This window comes from Pleurodeles waltl, chromosome 2_1, assembly GCF_031143425.1.
Source record: "Pleurodeles waltl isolate 20211129_DDA chromosome 2_1, aPleWal1.hap1.20221129, whole genome shotgun sequence".
Classification (NCBI taxonomy): Eukaryota; Metazoa; Chordata; class Amphibia; order Caudata; family Salamandridae; genus Pleurodeles; species Pleurodeles waltl.
The window spans coordinates 66,378,348-66,401,629 of NC_090438.1; positions in this window are offsets into that span (position 1 = coordinate 66,378,348).

The window sequence follows — 23,282 nt, forward strand, 5'->3', positions numbered from 1 at the left end:
TGTCTGTGCGGCTTTCACAGCACAGGAGACTCAAACTAAAGTTCAGCTGAGGCATTTTAAGGATCAGCTGGGGGAATGTGCGACCCCCTTTCCAGGTCTCCATGGCCCCCCTGGGGGGCCCGACCCCCAGATTGAAGACCTCTGCTCTAGAGTATCTTTCGAAAACCTTCTTCCACTTTGCCCACTTGATTGGGGGTTCACCAGGAGTGGAAAGAAAGAAGGGTGGGGAGGAAACGTTCTGCATTATTAACAGTTTCAATACTATGAGGATAAAATAAAATACCAGAAGTTAACACCAATAATACAGAATCATACAATAAGAGGGTATAGACTAAAAAGAAACTTAGGTACCAAGTCCTTCAGAAATAATACATGAAGTAAATTTAGAAAGAATGTATCATGGCTTTTTGACAGACTAGTTTAAATTGTTGGTAAAAAAAAATTGAGAGTCCCATTTAAACTAAATGTTTCAATGGAGAAGCATATAGCTGTAAAACAGAAATATCTCCTTGAGGGCACTAGTCGACAGTAAGTAGTGCAGTTCTGTGAAGATCACGTTGTAGGAGAGCGGCGTCTCTCAGAAAATGTTGTTAAAAGAAAAGAGTGTTCTTGTTACTAGGAAACCAGGTGCAGCTGACGAATACCGCGGAACTGCTAAGATGGCGTGTCTCGAACAAGGTTGCTAGGAGACCGAGCGACGCCTGAAACAGCAGCGATGGTGTCGCTTGAAAATGACCGTTGATGGAGCTGAGACAAAGTTAGCACACAGCCGCCGAAAACAACAAAGATAGCATCCTTATATAGGCGATCAGTAAATATCACGTCTCTCGGTGAAGGTTTCTTGGAGACCGAGAGACGCTATGAGGAAGACTGACAGGGCAGCGGCGGTGACGTTGTTTTTATTTTTTTTTTTCTTTGGCACGGCCAGACACGAAAAAAAAAAAAAATACAGAAACAGTACCTTGAAGAGAGCAACAAAGTTGCCAAAAGCCGCTTCGGCAGTGTTACATTTAATTACCGCCACAAACGAAGAGATGGATTTCTTCAGTTTATTCGCACATCAAATGGATACTCCATAAATAATGTCCCAACCTCCCAACCTCCTCTCCTCAGCTCCAACGTCGTCCTCGTCTGCTCTTCCTCTCCTCGCGCTCCCCTCCTCTCGAACCTTCACAAGAATCTCATTCTACGCTCTCACTAGTTTTAACTAAAATACAACAACACCCTAGCATGACAACCTTTTACTTACTGCCCAGAATTCATAAAAACTGGTTCCCTCCACCGGGAAGACCAATCATTGCGGTTATCAACACAATGTACTCGCATATGGGTGAATATATTAACTGGAGATAAGAGTAAGTGGGAGAGAGTTTGCAAATTAATTGGGAGAATAGAAAACGGTGATTGGGTCAAGATCAAATAAGGGCGTTTAAGAGAGGTCTTTTTAAATTCAAAGGTCCTTTACGTGTAGACAGAATAGGTAAATTCTTTGCTGTGATTGAGGGTGGTGAAAGATGGAATTTCAGGAATGTAGCTTTCTATCAAAAGGGAGGAGAATGTGACAGAAAGGAGAACGAAGAATGATGTTCAGGAGCTATGCTCATGAGGAATGAGGAGATGAGTAAAAAAGAAGATTGTGAGAGATCCAATATTGGTGATTCTAGGTCCAATTCTGACGAGTCTAGTGATGATCATGATCTACCTGAATTCATCAAGGAGAGCAGAATTTCAAAGCCACCTTCTTATCTTGTAGAATATGTAAGACTATTGTTAGACCTGTCAGCTCTTGGTGTGGTTTCCCCCATCTGTTTGCTTCTGACCTCCTGTTTTTGATCCTGTGCCAAATTTCATTTTTGCTGGCTTTAGGGCTCTGGGCACTTTACCACTACTGACCAGTGAAAAGTGCTCTCTGTCCAAATGGTATTGGTGATTGGTTTATCCACGACTGGCATATTTGATTTACTAGTAAGTCCTACTATAGTACAGCATGTGTGCCTAGGCACTGTAAATCAAATGCTGCTTGTGGGCCTGCAGCACTGATTGTGACACCCACATGAGTAGCTCTGTAAACGTTATCCCAGACCTGCCACTGCAGTGTGTGTGTGTGGAGTTTTAAACTGCCATTTCGACCTGGCTAGTATACCCACTTGACAGGCCCAAACCTTCCATTTTACTACACGTAAGGCACCCATAAGGTAGGCCCTAGGCAGCCCCATGGGCAGGGTACAGTGTATTTAAAAGATAGGACATGTGCTGGTGTGTTTTACATGTCCTGATAGTGAAATCCTGCTAAATTCGGGTTTCACTACTGCAAGGACTATCTCTCCCACAGGGAACCATTGGCATTGCCGTGAAATATCTTTTAAGTGTAATTTCCCATTGTGAGCAGATAGAGATTTGGAGTTTGAGGTCTCTGAGCTCACAATTTAAAAAAAAATCTTGTGGTGAAGTTGGTTTTTAGATTGTCTGTTTGAAAATGCCACTTTTAGAAAGTGGGCATTTTCTTGCTTGATCATTCTGTGCCTCTGTCTGTCTGTGGAATACATGTCTGGCTCAGGATGACAGTTGGGCTGTTCGCAAATTCACTCTAGACTGTCACACAAAGGGAGCTGAGGTGTTCCCTGCAAATCCTGATCGGTCTCCCTGAGCTAGAGTGGTGGGAGGAGCTGACACTTGCACCTGAATAGGGCTGTGCCTACCCATACACAAAGCAGTCTCTAACCCCTTGGAGTGTGTCTGGGACCAGGGCAGGGAAAGGCAGGCTCTTGTGCACTACAAAGACTTCTCTTTGAAGTTTGCCTACTTCAGAGACAGAAATGGGTATAGGTACTGGACCTCTGACCTCACAAAGAATGCTTAGAACACTTCTGGACTGAGGACATTCTGCCAGGAAGAAGAGCTGGATGCTGTAGGAGGGACAGCCACTCTGCCTGTTTCTTTGTTGTGCTGGCACCAACTCACTGCATCATTTCGAACCAATTCATCACTTGAAGGATTAGACGCATCGCCGCTGCCTGCACCGGAGCGTGGACCCCGCTTGATGCAACAACCATGTTTTTCAATGCAGGCCCCAGCTTTCCATTGCAGCATGTCAGAAGAACCACTGCTGCATGAGTTTTGAGCACCGCATCATTGAAGTTTGTGATGCACCACCCTGACTCCGACGCAGGACGTGCTTCATCGCTGTTAGATCAACGCATCTAGGCTTGACTTCTGACACATCACCAACGCATCGTCCCTCGGTGCCATTTTCTTCATTGACACCACAATGCAGTAAGGAACCGACACTTCGTGCCGCGAGTGATGCATCATTTCCCCACTAGCAGTAAGGTTTCCGAAGCATCACCTCCCCTGCCTAACAGTAAGGAACCAATGCATCACCTCCCAGGCAGCATTAAGGAATCAACGCATCTCTGGCTCTTTCGATGCATCACCTCCACTGCAGCCAGCATCGTATTTGTTTTTGTAGCATCAAGTACTTTGCCTCAGTCAAGCACTTCATTGATTTTAAGGAACAGCAATTACATCTAATCTTTTAAAAGTGATATCTTTGATTGTGTATGTTGGATATTTATTGTTTTAGTCTTGTTTTCCTCAGTTGAACATTGCTTATTTTCTAAACTGGTGTTTTCACTGTGTTACTATGTGAGTGTAAAAATACTTTACTTTACACATTGCTTCTAAGATAAGCCTGACTGCTTGAGCCAAGCTACCAAAAGGGTGAGCAGGGGTTATCTTAGCTGTGTGACTCTCTTACTTTGACTAGACTGAGGTTCACTACTTGGACAGGGTGCAAACCACTGCCAACTAGAGACCCCATTTCTAACAATCATAATAGAGCCAGGCATATTATGTGTTTCTATAACTATCTTGACCTAGAAGTTTACACGAGTGGTCATGGTATACTATATGTGTGCCAGCTATTGTAATCTAGAAGACTACAGTTGTGGTCATGTTTATTTTTACATTTTCTATGTATTGTTAGTTATTTTCATATGTGTATTGTTTTCTTATGATGAAGGGAAGGAGATGTGTTATGATGTAATATGTTGAGTCTAGATTGCTAGGCGTGTGGGGTTCCATGAGAGACAGTTGATCCCTGGCTCTCAGGGAAGACTTACGCCAGATTGTGTGCTGAATAAATATCTTCCTTCAAACTCCATTGAAGCCTCCACAGTCATTCCTGAGACTGTCAGAACATGAAGCTTACAAAATACCGGCTCATGTCTTGCATACCTAAAATTGGTGCGGTTTGACATTCACATAGGCACGGCTCTTTTGGGGCTTTGCATCATTCTAGGAGCTATACTGCTACTGCATTTGTTTACTGACTTGTTTGACCCTGGGAGATACATATATGCATCCATCCCCGAATCCTGTCTCTGCAGCTAAAAATGGAATCCAGCAATATCAGGCCTTGAGAAGAGAAAAAGGTGTGACAAAAAGAGGACATGCACAGTCTTATGATCATTTCTTAAAACCAGGCCACTCACCTTTTTCTGAGGTGTGCCAATGCCACACCACCAGCAAAGGTCAGGAGACCAAACTGGGCAGCTGCAGGAGGCTCCAAAGTTATTCTAGGCAGGTTGTTTGAATTAAGCATATAAAGGAGGTCTGGTGACCCCCCCAGGATGCCTAAAAAACATCCCAGGCCTCCTCCTTTCAGTTACATTTCATTTGCCCTATTTGTGACGGAGATGGTGGTAGATCTGGCAGGTCTTACATGAGACTCACCATGTAACATGAGCCAAGTTTGCAGGGCCTGTCCACAAGTTGGTATTGCCACTCCAGGGCATAAACACAAAGCCTAATTGGGACCTGTTTCAATGCCCTCTTTTTTAAAACTGCCAGTGCTTAGCCCCGACAGGACCTGGCCCATTTAAAGCCCTGCATAGCCTCCTTTGATGGTGACAATCAATGGTGCTGTTTTCTAAGACTGCACTGTAAAGACAGTAGACATATGAAGGCAAAACTTGAATAACAAATGGGAATAAATTAACCCCCTTGCAGAGCCCTTAGTTCTTACCTATCAATAGATTTCTGATGTTTTTTGTCTAACACATATTATGGATGATACAACACTTACAAAATCATCTGCTAGCTTCTTATACAAAGACTTTTTTAGGGTTGAGCCTGCGTTGCATGCGCTCGCGCATGCGTATCGCAACGAGACTCTTTAGTGTTCAGAAAAGGGCTCGGAACCCTGTCAACATCACGTCAGTGTTTTTTATTGGTTCGTGGGCTTGCCTAATAAAATCTGCTTGCTTTCGTTAGTCGAAGGCACGCATAAGTCATGCCTTTTCCGGTGGCTAGCCCTCCTCGAGCACAGCGACCAAGTACAGAAAACATGCGAGGCTCGCTGTTTTCCATCGGGATCGTGGACTTCTTTTTCTCTAATTTACGAGCGCGATCTCGCTTGGCAGAAGTCAAGAAAAGCAAAAACAGGGGTATGACACCAGGAGTGTGCTCCGGAGTTTAAAAGTAGGAGATAAGGCATTGGTACTCCTTCCCAGCTGTGAGAATAAACTATTAGCTCAATGGCAGGGACCATACGAAGTGATTGAACAAATCAACCCCACTACCTATAAACTGGCTCTTCCCCACGGCCATAGTAGGGAACAAATATATCACACAAATATCTTTAAAAAATGGCAGGAACCTGTTCATGTCCAAACAGTCCAATACATCACAAATAACAGTACTGAGGGCATCCCATACCCAACCCTATCCCTACCACTCTGTCCAGAGGGGTCTAGACCTCAAACCAATACCACCCTCCCTGAACCACAGCTTATATCCCTATCCCAAGTTACTGAAACATATCAGGACGTTTTTTCCAAACAGCCCGGGCATACCCAGTTAGCTGAACATATGATACAAACCAAAAATGAATCTATATCAAGACAAAGACCCTATCACATCCCAGAAGCAAAGAAATCCCTAATAGAACAAGAAGTACAAACCATGTTGAAAGCAGGAATAATAGAACTCTCCAACAGCCCATGGTGTTCTCCGGTAGTACTGGTCCCAAAACCAGATGGGAGTTCTCGGTTTTGTGTAGATTATAGGCGGCTCAATGAACTGACTTACTTTGACGCTTATCCCATGCCCCGTATAGACGAACTTCTGGAAAAACTAGGACAAGCCAGGTTTTTGTCCACCCTGGATCTAACAAAGGGGTATTGGCAAATCCCCTTAAAAGCAGCCGATAAGGAAAAAACTGCCTTTGCGGCCCCATCGGGTTTATACCAATTTACTGTTCTCCCCTTCGGTTACATGGGGCCCCAGCCACATTTCAAAGACTAATGGATAAGGTCCTATGTCCCCATCAGGCATGTGCAGCGGCATATCAAGATGACATAGTGATATACAGCAAAACATGACGTGACTGATCATCTAGACCACTTAAGAGCGGTCCTACTGGCCTTAAGGGAAGCTCACTTAACGGCGAACCCTGAGAAGTGTAGTTTGGGGTTTACGACAATCAGATATCTAGGATATATATTGGGGGAGGGAATGGTTCATCCCCAGGTAGAAAAAGTAGACGCTATCCAACAAATACCATTACCAAAGTCCAAAAAGGATGTACGGGCTTTCCTCGGCCTAGTTGGGTATTATCGGCGGTTTATCCCACAATTCTCAACATTGGCTGAACCTCTTACCAACTTGCTAAAGAATTCCTCTCCCAAAACCTTCTCCTCGCTTCCCGCAGTAGCCTACCACAGTTTCGAAAAGTTGAAACACGCCCTGTCCACCGACCCAGTACTTTGTTGTCCGGATTTCCAAAAACCTTTCTATCTCCAGACGGACGCATCTGATGTTGGACTAGGGGCGGTGTTATCTCAACCTCAACAGGATGGGTCTCTTCACCCTCTACTTTATATCAGTAGGAAACTGCTCCCTAGAGAGACACATTACCCCACCATTGAGAAGGAATGTTTGGCCATTAAATGGGCTATTGATGCATTGAGATATTATCTCAGTGGGCGCACCTTTACCCTACTTACGGACCATGCCCCTCTCATGTGGCTCGCTCGCAACAAGGACTCGAACGTTCGTGATCTAAGGTGGTTTCTTTCTTTGCAACCCTTCTCCTTCCAGATTCTGAACTCTCCGGGCCGCCACATGTTGAATGCTGATTTCTTATCCCGCTATCCTGCTACTGAGCGTCATCTGCAGCCGCTCTCTTGGGGGAGTGTCTGTGATGGGTCGGACCTCCTCGACCCGCACACCAGGGCGACTGGTGCTGCCGCTGTCGGGAACGACCCGGAAGTGACCCCGAGGTCTCAGCTTCCCCTTGGTTCCTTCCTCCATTCCCGGGACTCTGGGAATTTAAAGGGAGAGGTCCCGGAGATCGAGGGGATGGAGGAGCAAGGAGGAAATGGCCCAGGAGACGTCCGGAGAAGAACCCCAAAGAGCGTGAAGACACCGCAGCAAGGAGGAACCCTCGGAGTATCGCGGATCCCAGGGGTCGGAGACCGAGCCGAACGGAGAATCAGCACGTACTCAACCTGCGACGAAGACCACCGGCCCCGGGAAGCAGCTCCCTAGGACCCGCCATGCTTCAGGAGAAGCGTGGCAAAGGCAGGTACGGGCTGGAAACGGGTAGGGTTGGGAGGACGGATGGGTGGAGGCACACAAAAGGGAAAGTTTGGGCACAGGGCGGGAGGTAGAAGGAACGGGCGGGAGGTCAAAAGGAGGGAAGGGGAGCACGGGGAGGGGAACAAATGAGAGCCTATGAGAAAGGGAAACTAGGAAGCATAAAGCGCTAGAAAGAAAAGGAAAGAGTATACCAGAGTGCAAAATATGCTCCAGAAATAAACGAGAACCAGAAAGAGAAGAGACTCTATAAGGAAGGAAAACAGACAAGAATGAAAAGTTAAGCGGACAGTTCTGCATAAGCCCCGAAGACAGAAAGAAAGGAAAAGATAAGTCGAATCACAGGGAAAGAAATAAAAGGAAGAAGAGAGCAAGGAAGAACAGCAAGGAAGGAAAAGAGTGAAATACAGAAAAGAAAGAGCCGGACAGGGACTAAGGGAGAGAGAGAGAGGGGAAAGAAAAGAAGAGGAAAAGAGTAAATGTACACAAACACTTACCGTACCTATTATTCTTCTGTCCCCACACGCTTCCAGAGAGGCCTATGGAGAACACAGAAAGAAGAAGACGAGATTAACCCTACAGGACGGAAAAAGGACATACCACGGAAATTCTTACTATATGTGGCGCTATAAATTTAAATAAAATCTCATGTACCTATTGACTCTAACAGTCTTGTGTGATCGATTCCGGCCAGCCTACGACATACCTATTAATATTTCAGACCATTTAAGGACTGTCTGGTAGCCTGTCAAAGTACCAGACCTGTGCTATATCAAGACTGGGTGCCTTGTAAGTGAAAGGAATACATTGCTCTAAAGGAGTACATAGGACCGAGGATCATATGACACGCCTCAACTTGCAGCAGAATCCGAGAAGCAGAATATCCAAAAAGCAAAATGTTGATAGTTACACCAAGCATGATGGCACTTTGTACATCTGACAAAGGCACTTACCTTGTCTCTTGTTGTCAGCTGGAGCCAACCCTCATGACATACGAAAAGGAACAGGGCCAAATGTGACATGGAGACTTGGCTAGTGGAACCTGCCACATGTAGAAAGCAATAAAGTTTAATGAAAATAAATGGTGGCCATACAAGTTGTCAACCCAATAACATATTAAAAGTTGCTGCAAAGGGAGCGAAGGGATAGGCCAGGAGAGTGTGCTTTCTCCATGGTCCATTAATATGGTTAGGTTTTTGCCACAGATAGTTACAACCAGTTTGTAACTGCCCACGTGTGGTAACTGCCCACTTGTCGCTGGTGGTAACTGCCCTTGCAAAAACCTGAAAAGGTGCAATTTGCACTCTACTGCTAATGGGAGCAACTGTCAATAGAGCGAAAGTGCTATTTGCACCCATTTAACCACTTGCAGGTCTAAGCAACTATGTTAAATGAACCTCCAGCTGACTGTATGTGCTAATTGTACTTGAGGCGAAGGCTCCACATTTTCAGTACTAAGAGCCAAAGTGACTGGCAGCCAGTTGAGATATCCTTATAATGTGCAAAACACCTTGACAAAGATGCAAGAATGGCTTCTAAAAGTTTTGGCTTGAGTTTTGAAAGTAAATATAAGATTTTTAATATTAGAGTAAATTCATCCACAATTTTCTTGAGCAATTTCTTTAAACAAACTAGGGACTCCAGCAGTATGCTTGCTGGTTAGATTTGTTCTGTTTAATTTTCTGTCCCCTGAAATCAAAGAGATCTATCAATTAGAAGAAATGTGTACACAAGTTATATTTTAAAGAAACCACATAGATACCATTGCTTGTAACATACACAATATATCTTACAATCTTGTTATATACTATGTTGTACATCATAGATAGTGAAGTACAATTTTGTTGACAATTCCATAAAGCAAAGACTCATTTGTTGTGTCGAAGTGTTGACGCATGAGCAATCCTTCCATGCTCTCTTTGCTATGATGCAAGTCTATGAACACAACAACTACATACAGGTCATGCATATATAACACTACAACACATAGGGACTCCTCGAAGATCTCTGTGGCCCTATCTGTGTTGCATGTTCTTGCAGCTCCAGTTTGTCAAATCTTCTTTTCAATTTCTTGCCAGTGTTTCTTTGCATCCACCCCAACTCTACCCCTCTAAATTGTACCTGTTCCCATTTACCAGTCAGGGACAGGTAGTAGTCTTTGGGGGTATGGTGGGATAGATCTGTTTCTCACTGCTCTTAAGAGCATCTAATCATCTGCTTGTGGGTTCCGGTTCCTCCAGCCAGACGTATTAAACTTTTGCTGACCCAAAAACTCAATAGGCCGTAGTAGGGCAGGCCAAACTCAAAGATAACAGGCGGCAACCTAAGTGTCAAAATTGTGTAAGAAAACCTGTACATTCCACTCTACACAAGTTGCCATTTTCCAAATACTAACCTTGCAATATGCTGTTAGGAGTTCCACATTAGCAGCGCCTACAGAAAGTCATTACTGGGGCCCCTACCTCTCAGGTAAAGGTTGAAGGCCTTTAGAACTCTTAGGTGCACTGGCTGACCAACCAGTAATTGCAGCTTCTTCAGCCATGTTGTGAATTCCTTCCTTCCATTCATTCAAGTTTTATTTCAAGCTCTTCGGTGCTGTGCGTGGCCTATTGTATTCATTTTGTAATAGTTCTTTTGTTTGTGGCAATGCAATAGAAAATCATATATATATATATATATATATATATATATATATATATATATATATATATATATAAAGCATTCCTCAATAATACAAGATCTAATGAGATTGTGTTATTTCTAAGTTAAGGATATTAGGCAGGGTGTCAGCATGGGTTAGTTGGCTTTTCCATGACTGCAATTCAGATAGCATTAGATAGGTTTCCCATATTGGTTTGCACTCTTGATTTTAAGGATGATTTGAGTGTCTTTGGCATATGATTGAAACTGTAGACTGAAGAGTACAATTGTGGTGGCATTACTTCGCCCTTAAACAAGACAGAGGCTGCTTTAGGATTGCAAAGCATGTGCCAAAGTAGTGAATTATTAACAGTTCAGTTGAAACAAAAAGCAAACACTGGCACACCCTTGTAACACACGCTTATAAAAAGGCAAGTACATTAAGTCAACTTGTTCAAATAGGCATATTTTCCCATAGACTGTAGTTTGTAAAACAAAGCTCATGTCAAAATTTATCAAAATGAGAGTTAGTTGACAAAGTTACTGGCACTGCGATGTCAATTTATAACAACCAGTAAGAGAAAAATAATGTAAATATCAAAAAGAAACGGGGCAAGGAATATATAAAGTAGCCGTACCCTAATAAATGTCACACTAAGAAGTAACCTACACTTTGACTGATAAAACATCTGTTGGCCATGCAACTCAACTCCTATGGTGGTGGAGGAAAGTCCACACGTGGGAGACAGCCTTTACAGCACCGCCCGAACCACGAGTGCATCTTTGCAATGCATCCCTTTACCACGCAAGTCATTAAACACACAACCTCCACACCTACCATACGTGGAGTTTTCTGTGAAGGCAGAAGAGGATATTCCACTATAGTGGCTGAATCTGCCACCCAAAAGGTGATTGTGGGAAGCACACTTTGAGTGGAATATCCCTCAATACCAGTGATGACTGGGGTAATATCTTACAGAAAATGTAGGCAGGCGAAGTGAATCCCCCAACCAGATAACATTGTCAGTTTCTACATGCAGACTTCTTAACATACTGGTGCTGGGCTGTTTTCCACCAATTTAGGGACTGCAAATGTTAATTTCGGTCAAAATCTGCCACCTTTTCCTTGTTGGTTTGGTCTAGCAGACATGGTGGAGAATCAGGGACTTTAGGCCGCACCGATGACCTGTCGCAAATGTTGTTGGAGTTATCTCCACACATTAGTTGAGAGGACGATGGAGCTGGAGGAGTTTCCACCTCTGACATATCCTTCTTAATCCCATGAACTCTAAGTATGGCAGATTCCCCATCACCATCTTCTGATGAGTTCTCCAAAAGTATGCCATGTCTCGTCAAATAGGCAAGCTCCCTCTTATTTTTTAACATCTTTAACGTGATCTTTTCATATTTTGCTGAAGTAACCTCTTCTTGAATCCACTCCCCACTGATAAATTTCTGTCTGAGGAGAATTAGATTTTTTATGTATCACAAATCCTCCCTCCCTTGGAATTCTAGGTAGAGTGTGGTCTTCTACATTTGCAGCAAGGATTAAGGGAATGTTGCTTGTTACACAAAGGCTGGATTTGTTAATGATAATTCACTCCACAATTATTTCACTCACTGTCACCTTCTTCAGGGATCCATTCTTCATCATAATAACGAAGGCTTGCATGGAATACTGCCAGCTAAATATTACTAAAATAGGTTACCCCCTCTGTAGGAAAGTGTCTCTTTCGACATGGTCACCCCCCCAATTTGTGCCTTGTTTCTGGTGCATTTTCGACTGAACGTGCACTGGGTCCCTGCTAAACAGGTCCAGGTAAGCCATTTTAAATACATATACTTGACATTGGTCATTACGAGTTCCCCAGCTACATGGTGGCTTCTATGAATCCTGAGATGTTCGGTATCAAACATCTCAGAATAAACCCTCATTGACCCAGTTATGGATTTATTAAAAACTGCACACAGAGGGCACCTTAGAAGTGCCCCATGAAAACCTACCAACTCCTTGCGTGGACTCTGACTGGTCAAAACCAGTGCAGCCACCTTAGACAGAGTTCTGGCCCCCAGAGGTGAGAGCCAACACTCTCAAGGGCTCAGAACAAAGGCCTACTCTGCTCGGGGATGCTAACACCTCATCCAGGCAGGATGCATATTCCAGGGCAGGGAGCTTCAAAGGCCTTGCTGCCTTTGTAATGCGACCCAGGCCTCTCCACATGGTAGAGAAGGCTGATCCCAGTACCTGACCCCACTTTTGGCAGCAGGGCTGGCAGGATAATTAGTCAGATTATGAGGTGTGCCCACTTCATGCCAGCCCCACCCCTAAGGGTGGACGAGCAGAAGTGGACACTGCCTTTTCAATTCCTCCATCTTGTTTGGAAGGAATTCAGGACACTATGGTTAGGGCTATGCCCATTTCCAATTGGAAGTGGTCATAAAAAGGGTGTAGCCACTCTAAAGGTGAGTTGCCCATTGGCAACCACCTGGCACTCCCTGTAATGCCCCTAAATTCAGTATTTAGGTGGCATCCCTGAACCACAGAACACAGATTCCTGACGACCTAAGAAGTGCCGGACACTACAGTCACATCAGCAGAGAAAACTGCAGACACCAATTTGGCCTGTCTTCAGCCCTCGACGATCCTGCGCCAAAAGAAGATCTGTCCTGCAGCCCAGTGACCTCCAAAGTTTTGGGAGGACTTCCGGCCTTCGACAAAGATCAAGATCTCCCGAGATCAGCGGACCTGTTCAAGAAGAAACCAACTTTAAAAGAAAAAGTACTCTGCCCTGAGGAACCGCAAAACCGACTCCAGGCCCACTTCTGCACCTGACGCCCACGGCCAGGTCCAAGTGGCCCACCGGTCCTTTGAAGGTACCCCAGCAATTCTGAGTCTGAGTCCACCATGGGCTGACCTCTGCCGGACTCTGCCTCAAAGCCTGCAGCCTCAAACCAAAGACTCCACCTGACCGCGACCTGCCCGGTAAGCTGTTCCCGACACCAAAGGACACCCATGCACCTGGAGCCCCTGGGCCTTGGTGAGCTCAACTGTCAGTGTCCCTCTGCCCCCTAGCATCAGAAATTACCTGGACAGCTGTGGTTTTCTTCGTTCAGCCTCCTGGCCCGAGCCTGCAACCTTTTCCAGAACTGATCTCCCCCTTTGATTTGCACTGGGCGTCTGATGCTGTTGGCACTCTGCACCGAGCCACCCCTGTGACGCTGAGGGTGTAAGTTTGATGCTGCCTTGTGCCCCTCCCTTGTGCTTACCCCAACCTCAGGAGATCGACCCCTGATACCTCTTTACTCAACCGTGAGCCGCGCATCTTCATTCACCCCCAGTCGGCACTGGTTAACATTGGGCACCCAACTCCAAATTTGACGTCTGCGCTCTGCCTCCCCTGTGCCACTGTGGGAGCACTCTTGGTACTGATTTGAACCTTAGTTGGTGTTGACCTAAATCCCCGAAGACTGGATTTTTAAGTTGTGTACTTACCTGCAAAACTGCGTTTTTGTTTCCTCCCATAGGTTAACATTGCTGAACTGAAAAATTGCACTAAGTATTGATTTTAGAAATTGCAAAGTATTTTTGCTTGTAAATCTACTTACCTGAATACGACGTTCTTATATAAAAAGGAATGTTATTTTTCTCAATTTGGCTCGGATTTATTCTTTTGAGTGTGTGTCTCATTTATTGCCACTGTGAGTATAATAAATACTTAGCACTACCCTCTGATAAGCCTAACTGCTCGCCCACACTACCACAAGTAGAGCATTAGTCCTATCTACTTTTGCCACAGCAATACCAATTGAGGATCCACTGGACTCTCTGCACAGTGCAACTCATTTAAGTGCATTATATAGAGAGCCAGCTTCCTACACCCTACCTTTGATTATGAATGATGCTCAAAGTTACTATCACCAGCAAGTTCGATCTGGGGTTGGAGTTTATAACAGAGTTCACATAAATACAGAGGATGAACAGGAACCAAGAACATCTATCTCGGCCACGAGTGGGTAAAGAACAAGCCGGGGACACTGAAAGACTGTACCTTCTGGTCAGCCCAAGCTGCTTCTCTCTTTGCTCCCACTGAACACCTACCTTACAGCCCGATAGTCCTTGAACCACTGTTGGAAAGGACTTGCTACACTTTTACTTTTGTGGCAGAATGCGGGGGGTGCCGTGGACCTGCTAGCTCTGGACTGCAACCAGTTAGTCCTGCGATAGGAAACCTTATATTTTGTGAAAACCAACCACAAGAGGCTCCCCATTTCCCTGTACCCATTAGCACCATCAGTTGCATTGGATTTAGCGCAAGCTGGTACATTGAACTGTGCTTGTTATCCCACCCTCCCCCATTACAGACACAGAGCACAGAGGTCCAGATGTTCCACCCAACCAGATTCTTATGATACTGTGTCATCTCCCCTCTATCAACCAGTAACACCTCTTTCAGCAGTCTGGGTCTCTCATTCTACTTTTGGGTGCTGTGCTTGTTGGGTTTGGATGGGCATCATACTATTGGCCCAGACCCACTGAGCAACTTTCTGTGAATTCCTGATTGACGAGAAACAAGGACAAAGGGGAGATGTATCATAGCCACATTAAGTACATTCTATCCAAAATGACCAAATGTCCCAGATTTGACAGGACAGTTACAGTGTTTCATCATCTGTTCCCTCAGGTTTAAAAAATGTAGCACGTCCTGGCTTTCAGAGAGGATCAACGAAAGCCAGAGGAAAGCACATTTTCATGTGTTCCACTGCGGGATTAGATAGCAGCCCTTATCGGGAAAAAAGTAATTAAGATAGACGACACTCTGTGTAACTGTTACATTTAATATCCTGCAGAGCCTCATTATCTGTGTCTTTTATGTTGGCGAGGCCAGTCAATTAAGTAATTTATCTCCCTCATTGATGCAAAAATACATGTTTGGTTTTCAAAACCTGGTTACCCTACTTGTATTGTATTGTAGCATTTATAAGTGTCCCATTTTATAGTTTTCAAAATTTGGTCTACTTATCTGCGTTGTATTGTAGCATTTGTAAAGTGCTTACTACCTCTAGGTGGGGTGTTGAGCCCCCTTGCCCACAGGGTGGCATGCTACATCATGTAGGTTGTTTGGTTGGGAGAGTTTTGTCTTAGCATTGAGCCTGTGTGGGAGGTGTTTCTACATCATGGTTGATAGCCACCAAGGTGATGTTATCACATTATGGAATGTAGCACTTCAGTGTAGTGAGTGAATGGAGTGTCATGGATAGGCCCACATCTTACATTTTGAGACCTGGTGGCAGCATTAATTCGCTCTGCAAGTCAATTTTGGGCATCTGTGGTTATGTTAAAGAAGATTCTTGCCCTTTATTGGTGCTGTATTGCTTGACCATGCTCCTACTTCATGACCGTGGACAGATATAAGGAGGAGGGAACAGAGTTTCAAAAGTCTTTGCCACTGTCTTACAGTGATGGTTGGAAGATAAGTGAGGGTCAGAGCATATAGCTTATGGAGCCTGCAGTGTTGTACTAAGCTAGAGTTCTACGATGGCCAACCTTTTTCGGCAGATCTTTCTGTAGTGTGCTTACATTGTAGTTTGCCCATCAAGTTGCATTTGGGTGGTGTGTTGTAGCACTCTAGGATAGACCTTGGCTCCTACAACCATTGAGAAATTGTTCCATCTCATGTCTATCTGTACTAACAAAAGATTGGTGTGTATCGTGCACCCTGACTTGGTTACGAGCAGCTGTAGGACCCCTCAGTGTTTAATAGAGCACTAAGCCATGGCCGCCCCATTTTGAAAGAGGGTTGGCTGAAGGCAGCAGCCATCAGTGGTTATTATCTATGGCATTATGATGCTCCAGGGTCATAGGTTAAAGATTGGGAGTGGCCATCTTGGGAAGAGCCAGGTTTTCAACTTTCTCCTGAACTTTAAGTGTTCTGGAATGCAGGGAGTCTTGCTGCTTGAACTGAAAGAGATCTTCCTATGCATTCTTTGTTATGAGGCGGTTAGACGATCCCTATATCTAGTCTGGAGGAGAGAGGTCCGTTTTGTTTCTACAGTTTTAATTTTGTTTAAAGGGAGAGTGGTCCTTTTCCTTGGGAGCTTTGGTGTACTATGCATATTGCTTTGAACATGGGTCATTCTGCTTTCAGTAGCCAGTAGACTCCTAGAAGAACTGGTGACATGTGTACCCAGGGGTGGAGGCAGAGTAGTAGTCTTACTGAGTGCCAAGGTATATGACATTAATTTAGTAGTAAGATTGGTTATCATAAGTGTGAGAATAACCTGCAGCTTTTGTTGGTATCCAAGATGGGGGTAGATCTCCAATAAAAGGTGCTTCTTGTGACTTTGTTAACATGTGGTTTCGCAGATAGGTCTGAGTCCATGATAACTTCTAAGTTCCTTTCTATTCTCGCTATGTGGTTGGAAGGGCGTCAAGTTACTTTAGCGTTATATCCGTAGGTAGATGTGTGTGTGTGTAGGAAAGTACCATCTTGCCTGGCATGTTACCCCCATTTTTACTTGTGTGTCAGTTTGTTTTTGCCTGTGGCACTGGGATCCTGCTAGCTTGGACCCCAGTGCTCATAGTTTGTGGCCTATATGTGTTCCCTGTGTGGTGCCTAACTGTGTCACTGAGACTGTGCTAACCAGAATCTCAGTGCTTATGATCTCTCTGCTTTTAAAATTGTCAATGCAGGCTAGTGACCACTTTTACCAATTCTGATTGGCACACTGGAACACCCTTATAATTCCCTAGTATATGGTACCGAGGTACCCAGGGTATTGGGGTTCCAGGAGATCCCTATGGGTTGCAGCATTTCTTTTGCCACCCATAGGGAGCTCAGACAATTCTTACACAGGACTGCCACTGCAGCCTGAGTGAAATAACGTCCACGTTATTTCACAGCCATTTTACACTGCACTTAAGTAACTTATAAGTCACATATATGTCTAACCCTCACTTAGTGAAGGTTAGGTGCAAAGTTACTAAGTGTGAGGGCACCCTGGCACTAGCCAAGGTGCCCCCACATAGTTCAGGGCAATTTTCCCAGACTTTGTGAGTGCGGGGACACCATTACACGCGTGCACTAAATATAGGTCAATACCTATATGTAGCTTCACAATGATAACTCCAAATATGGCCATGTAACATGTCTAAGGTCATGGAATTGTCCCCCCATGCCAACTCTAGTATTGGGGTGCCAATCCCATGCACCCCTGGGGCTCCAGCATGGACCCGGGTACTGCCAGACTAGCTCTCTGGGTTTTCACTGCAGCTACCGCTGCTGCCAACCCACAGACAGGCTTCTGCCCTCCTAGGGATTGGGCAGCCCAGTCCCAGGAAGGCAGAACAAAGGATTTCCTCTGAGAGAGGGTGTTAGACCCTCTCCCTTTGGGAATAGGTGTTAAGGGCTGGGAGGAGTAGCCTCCCCCAGCCTCTGGAAATGTTTTGAAGGGCACAGATGGTGCCCTCCTTGCATAAGCCAGTCTACACCGGTTCAGGGATCCCCATCCCCTGCTCTGGCGCAAAACTGGACAAAGGAAAGGGGAGTGACCACTCCCCTGTCCATCACCACCCCAGGGGTGGTGCCCAGAGCTCCTCCAGTGTGTCCCAGACCTCTGCCATCTTGAATGCAGAGGTGTGAGGGCACAGTGGAGGCCTCTGCGTGGCCAGTGCCAGCAGGTGACGTCAGAGACCCATCTTGATAGGTGCTTACCTGGTTAGGTGGCCAATCCTCCTCTGAGGGCTACTTAGGGTCTCTCCTGTGGGTTTCTCTTCAGATAACGAATGCAAGAGCTCACCAGAGTTCCTCTGCATCTCTCTCTTCAACTTCTGCCAAGGATCGACCACTGACTGCTCCAGGATGCCTGCAAAACTGCTACAAAGTAGCAAGACGACTACCAGCAACATTGTAGCGCCTAATCCTGCCGGCTTTCTCGACTGTTTCCTGGTGGTGCATGCTCTGAGGGCTGTCTACCTTCACCCTGCATTGGAAGCCAAGAAGAAATCTCCCATGGGTCTACGGAATCTTCCCCCTGCTACGTCAGGCACCAGACTTCTGCATCACCGGTCCTCTGGGTCCCCTCTCATCTTGACGAGCGTGGTCCCTGGAACACAGGAGCTGGATCCAAGTGACCCCGACAGTCCAGTGGTCCTTCTGTCCAAATTTGGTGGAGGTAAGTCCTTGCCTCCCCACGCCAGACAGTAATCCTGTGTACTGCGTGATCTGCAGCTGCTAGGGCTTCTGTGCACTTTTACAAGGAATTCTTCGAATATAGCATAGCTCAGGTCCCCTGCACTCCGTCCTGCATTGCTCAACTCGTTTAGCTGACCACCGGCTTCGTGGGACCCTCTTTTGTAGTGTTGAGACGACCGCTGTGCTCAGATTTCTTGAACGCCTGTTCAAGTGCTTCTGCGTGGGCTCTCTGTGCTGCTGAGCGCCCCCTTTGTCTCCTCCTCCAAGGGGCGACCTCCTGGTCCTTCCTGGGCCCGGGCAGCACCCATTTTCTTCAATTGCGACTCTTGCAGCTAGCAAGGCTTGTTTGCGGTCTTTCTGCGTGGAAACAACTCTGCATCCTCCAGCAAGCCGTGGAACATCTTGTGTGCAAAGGAAAAGTTCCTGGCATCTTCCGTTGTTGCAGAATCTCCAGCTTCTTCCACCCAGAGGTAGCCCTTTTGCACCTTCATCTGGGGTTTAGTGGGCTCCTGCCCCCCCTGGACACTTGCGTGACTCTTGGACTTGGTCCCCTTCCTTTACAGGTCCTCAGTTCCAGGAATCCATCTTCAGTGCTTTGCAGTCAGTTGTTGTCCTTGCAGAATCCCCTATCACGACTTTAGTGTGTTTCTGGGGTAGTAGGGTAATTTTACTCCTACTTTTCAGGGTCTTGGGGTGGGGTATCTTGGACACCCCTAGTGTTTTCTAACACTCCCAGTGACCCTCTACACACTACACTAGGCCTGGGGTCCCTAAGTGGTTCGCATTCCACTTTTTTAGTATATAGTTTGTGTTGCCCCAGGCCTATTGCATCCTATTGTATTCTACAGTGTTTGCACTACTTTTCTAACTGTTTACTTACCTGTTTTTGGTTTGTGTGTATATTTTGTGTATTTTACTTACCTCCTAAGGGAATATATCCTCTGAGATATTTCTGACACATTGTCACTAAAATACCTTTATTTTTAGTAACTCTGAGTATTGTGTTTCTTATGATATAGTGCTATATGATATAAGTGGTGTGGTAGGAGCTTTGCATGTCTCCTAGTTCAGCCTAAGCTGCTCTGCTATAGCTACCTCTATCAGGCTAAGCTGCAAGAACACTACTAATCTAATCAGGTATCCACTATAAGCCAGGCCAGCCTCCTACAGTGTGCCATAGTCAGCAGGTCATGATCTTTCTTTTTGTGGTGGGTGCCGTGCAAGGGCCTATGGTATTCATTTTGTAATGGTTCTTGTAATTGTGGCAATGCAAAAGAAAATTAATAAAAAATATATGCAAAACATTGAGATTATCCCAGTCTTGGTGTCTGAAAGGCTAGATAAAGACCGGAGGCTCCTATCATGCTTTTTTAAAGCAACAAAATAACAGTGTCCAATGGATGATCTTCAGGTTTACAATAAAAAGTTCTAAACGTATTAACATTTGAACAATCTGCAGATCTGAAAATGTCATGTAAACTAGCTCCTGCCCAAAAGGCTTGAGAGGCCGCAGCCCCTCTCACCAAATGAGTGCCATGAGGAAGGGTAGAGACACCAACCAGGAAATGAGCCATCTAACCCTACAAGCCAAGATGGGAGCCGAGACTGGTTTGTGGGGTTTCTGAAAGGAAATAAGTTATTTGGAAGAGGAGGAAGTTCTGAGATCTGCAATTCGAGAAATGTAAGTTTTCAAACAATTACCAATGCTCAATTTAGGTTGAGAGGGTAAAGAGAGGTAACGTACAGCAGATAAATTCGTTTTGGTACACCTACTGACTTGAAAATAAACACATAGAGAGGAATAATGGAAGGAGGAAACATCCAGGGCCTCCACATCTGATACACGTTTAATAGAGACTAAACACAAGAGCATAGTCAATTTGCCGGACAAATGTTTCAGCGATAAATCAGCATTATCCGGTCATGCGAAAAATAATCAAAGTACTGAGTTAACATCCATTGTATTTGGGAACAGGAGGTTAAGCAAAACGTACTCCCTTTAAAAGTTGACAAACCAATGGGTGTTCTCCAATGGGCCTTCCATCCACTGATATGCATCGTGAAGGAACTCTCCAACCCTAACACCAACGTCAACGACGTCCCTCCCTCCCAGAAACTCTGCGACAATCTCTCCACCTTCTTCCACCAGAAAAATCGCAGCCATCCACGACAGCTTCAACACCGCACCTCCGCCAGACCCCACCCCCGACGACTCCTCCCACGCCTGCCGCCTCACCACCTGGACCCAAGTAGACGACGCCGAAACCCTAACAACCATGAATTCCATCCACTCAGGCTCTCCCACGGACCCGTGCCCACATCACTTATTCAACAAAGCCGACGCCACCATCGCCCCCAAACTCCGCAAGATCATCAACCTCTCCTTCAACACCGCCACCTTCCCGGACAGCTGGAAGCACGCAGAAATCCAACCCCTCCTCAAGAAACCCAAGGCTGACCCCAACGATCTCAAAAACTTCCGACCGATCTCTCTCCTCCCTTTTCCAGCGAAAGTCATCGAGAAGATCGTCAACGCACAGCTCGCCCACTTCCTAGAAGACAACTCCATCCTAGACCCCTCACAATATGGATTCAGACGAAACCACAGCACTGAGACCGCACTCCTCGCCGCCACAGATGACATCAGACAACAAATGGACAACGGCGAAACCTCAGCCGTCATCCTCCTCGACCTATCAGCCGCTTTCGACACAGTCTGCCACCGCACCCTGCTAACCCGTCTCCACGAAGCCGGCATCCAAGACAAAGCCCTCAACTGGATCTCATCCTTCCTCTCCGACAGAACCCTGAGAGTCCGACTCTCACCCTTCCGCTCCAAAGCCACCAACCTCATCTGCCACGTCCCCCAAGGCTCCTCTCTTAGCCCAACGTTGTTCAACGTCTACATGGCCTCCCTCGCACAACTGGTCCGTCAACACAACCTTAGCATCATCTCCTATGCCGACGACACCCAGCTCGTCCTCTCACTGACCAAAGATCCGCTCACCGCCAAAACCAACCTCCACGAGGGACTAAAATCCATCGCCGAGTGGATGAGCAACAGCCGCCTGAATCTCAACTCCGACAAGACGGAAGTCCTCATCCTCGGACGCACCCCCTCGGCCTGGAACGACTCCTGGTGGCCCACTGCCCTCGGACCCCCACCCACCCCAGCCAGCCACGCACAAAACCTCGGCTTCGTCCTCGACTCTGCTCTCACCATGTCCAAACAGATCAACGCCGTCTCCTCTTCTTGTTTCAACACCCTCCGCATGCTCCGCAGGATCTTCAAGTGGATTCCAACAGGAACCAGGAAGACGGTGACTCAAGCCCTCGTCAGTAGCAGACTTGACTACGGCAACGCACTCTACACAGGCATCCCAACGAAAGACATCAAACGACTCCAACGCATCCAGAACGCATCCGCCTGCCTGATCCTCGACATACCCCGCCGATGTCACATCTCCCCCCACCTGAAGGACCTCCACTGGCTCCCCGTGGAAAAAAGGATCACCTTCAAACTCCTCACCCACGCACACAAGGGACTACACAACACCGGACCCACCTACCTGAACACCAGACTCAACTTCTACGTCCCCACACGTCAACTCCGCTCTGCCAACCTCGCCCTCGCCCCCCGAATCCAGCGCAAGACCTCTGGCGGCAGATCCTTCTCCTTCCTCGCCACCAAGACCTGGAACTCTCTCCCCACCTCACTACGCCAGACCCAGGACCTCCTCACCTTCAGGAGACTCCTCAAGACATGGCTCTTCGAACGCTAGCAGCACCCCCCCCTCTCCCCAGTGCCTCGAAACCCTGTCGGGTACATAGCTTTATAAATTCACTGATTGATTGATTGATTGAAGAGATTGCAGATCTGTAAGTATTAACAGTACGCTAATCCTTACCTCGCGAAGCCATGGGAGCCAGAAAATTCACCACTGAGGTTACATCTACTGAAAAGGGATCTGAATCCCTGTCCAAACACCAGCTACACCAAACCAACCAGGCGGATTTGTAAACTCTTGATGTACCCGGAGCCCAGGATTGCTGGATGAACTGGACAGCTTCTTCTGAAATTCCTGGGGTTCTCCGGGAACCCCCGAAATTCTCCACGCTATGAGATGCAGGGAGCCTTCTAAGACCGGAATGTGGGGAAGACCCTGAGGGTTCATGAGTAGATCGGAAAAAGGAGGGATCAATACTGGAAGATCTGAGGATAACAGAGTTTGGTACCAAGGCTGGGACTGCCAGAATGGAGTGATTAGAACAAGGAATGAGTGCTGTCTGCGGGCCTGAGCTAGCACCCGAGCAAAAAAGAGGAAAAGAGGAAAAGCGTAGAGGAGAGAAGGAGGCCATGACTGGTGGAAAGCATCTGTGGCTATAGCTAGCGGATCTGACCTCCAGCTGAAGAAGGAAGGAAATTGAGTGTTGATCCGGGAAGCAAAGAGGTCTATTGACATGGGACCGAAGAAAGATGACTGAATACGGAAGGATGAAGTTTCCAATCTCTTGACTCATAGGTATGCCTGGAAAACCAATCTGCCACTACGTTCAGTTTGCCTGGCAGATGTTCTGCCCTGACTGAGATATTCCTTGGGAGACAGAATTCCCACAGACTCCTGGCCAAAAGAGCCAGAGGTTTGGATCTCGTTCCGCCCAGACAGTTTATATACCTGACTGCAGACAGGTTGTCCATTCTCAGAAGAACTGAGCATTTTACTCTGTCTTTTATAAAGGCCTGAATGACAAAGGAACCTGCAAGCATCTCTAAACAATTGATGTGCAGTGAGGACTCCTGAACAGACCATGGACCTCCAGTTGAGAGTTGCCCACATCTTGCGCCCCAAC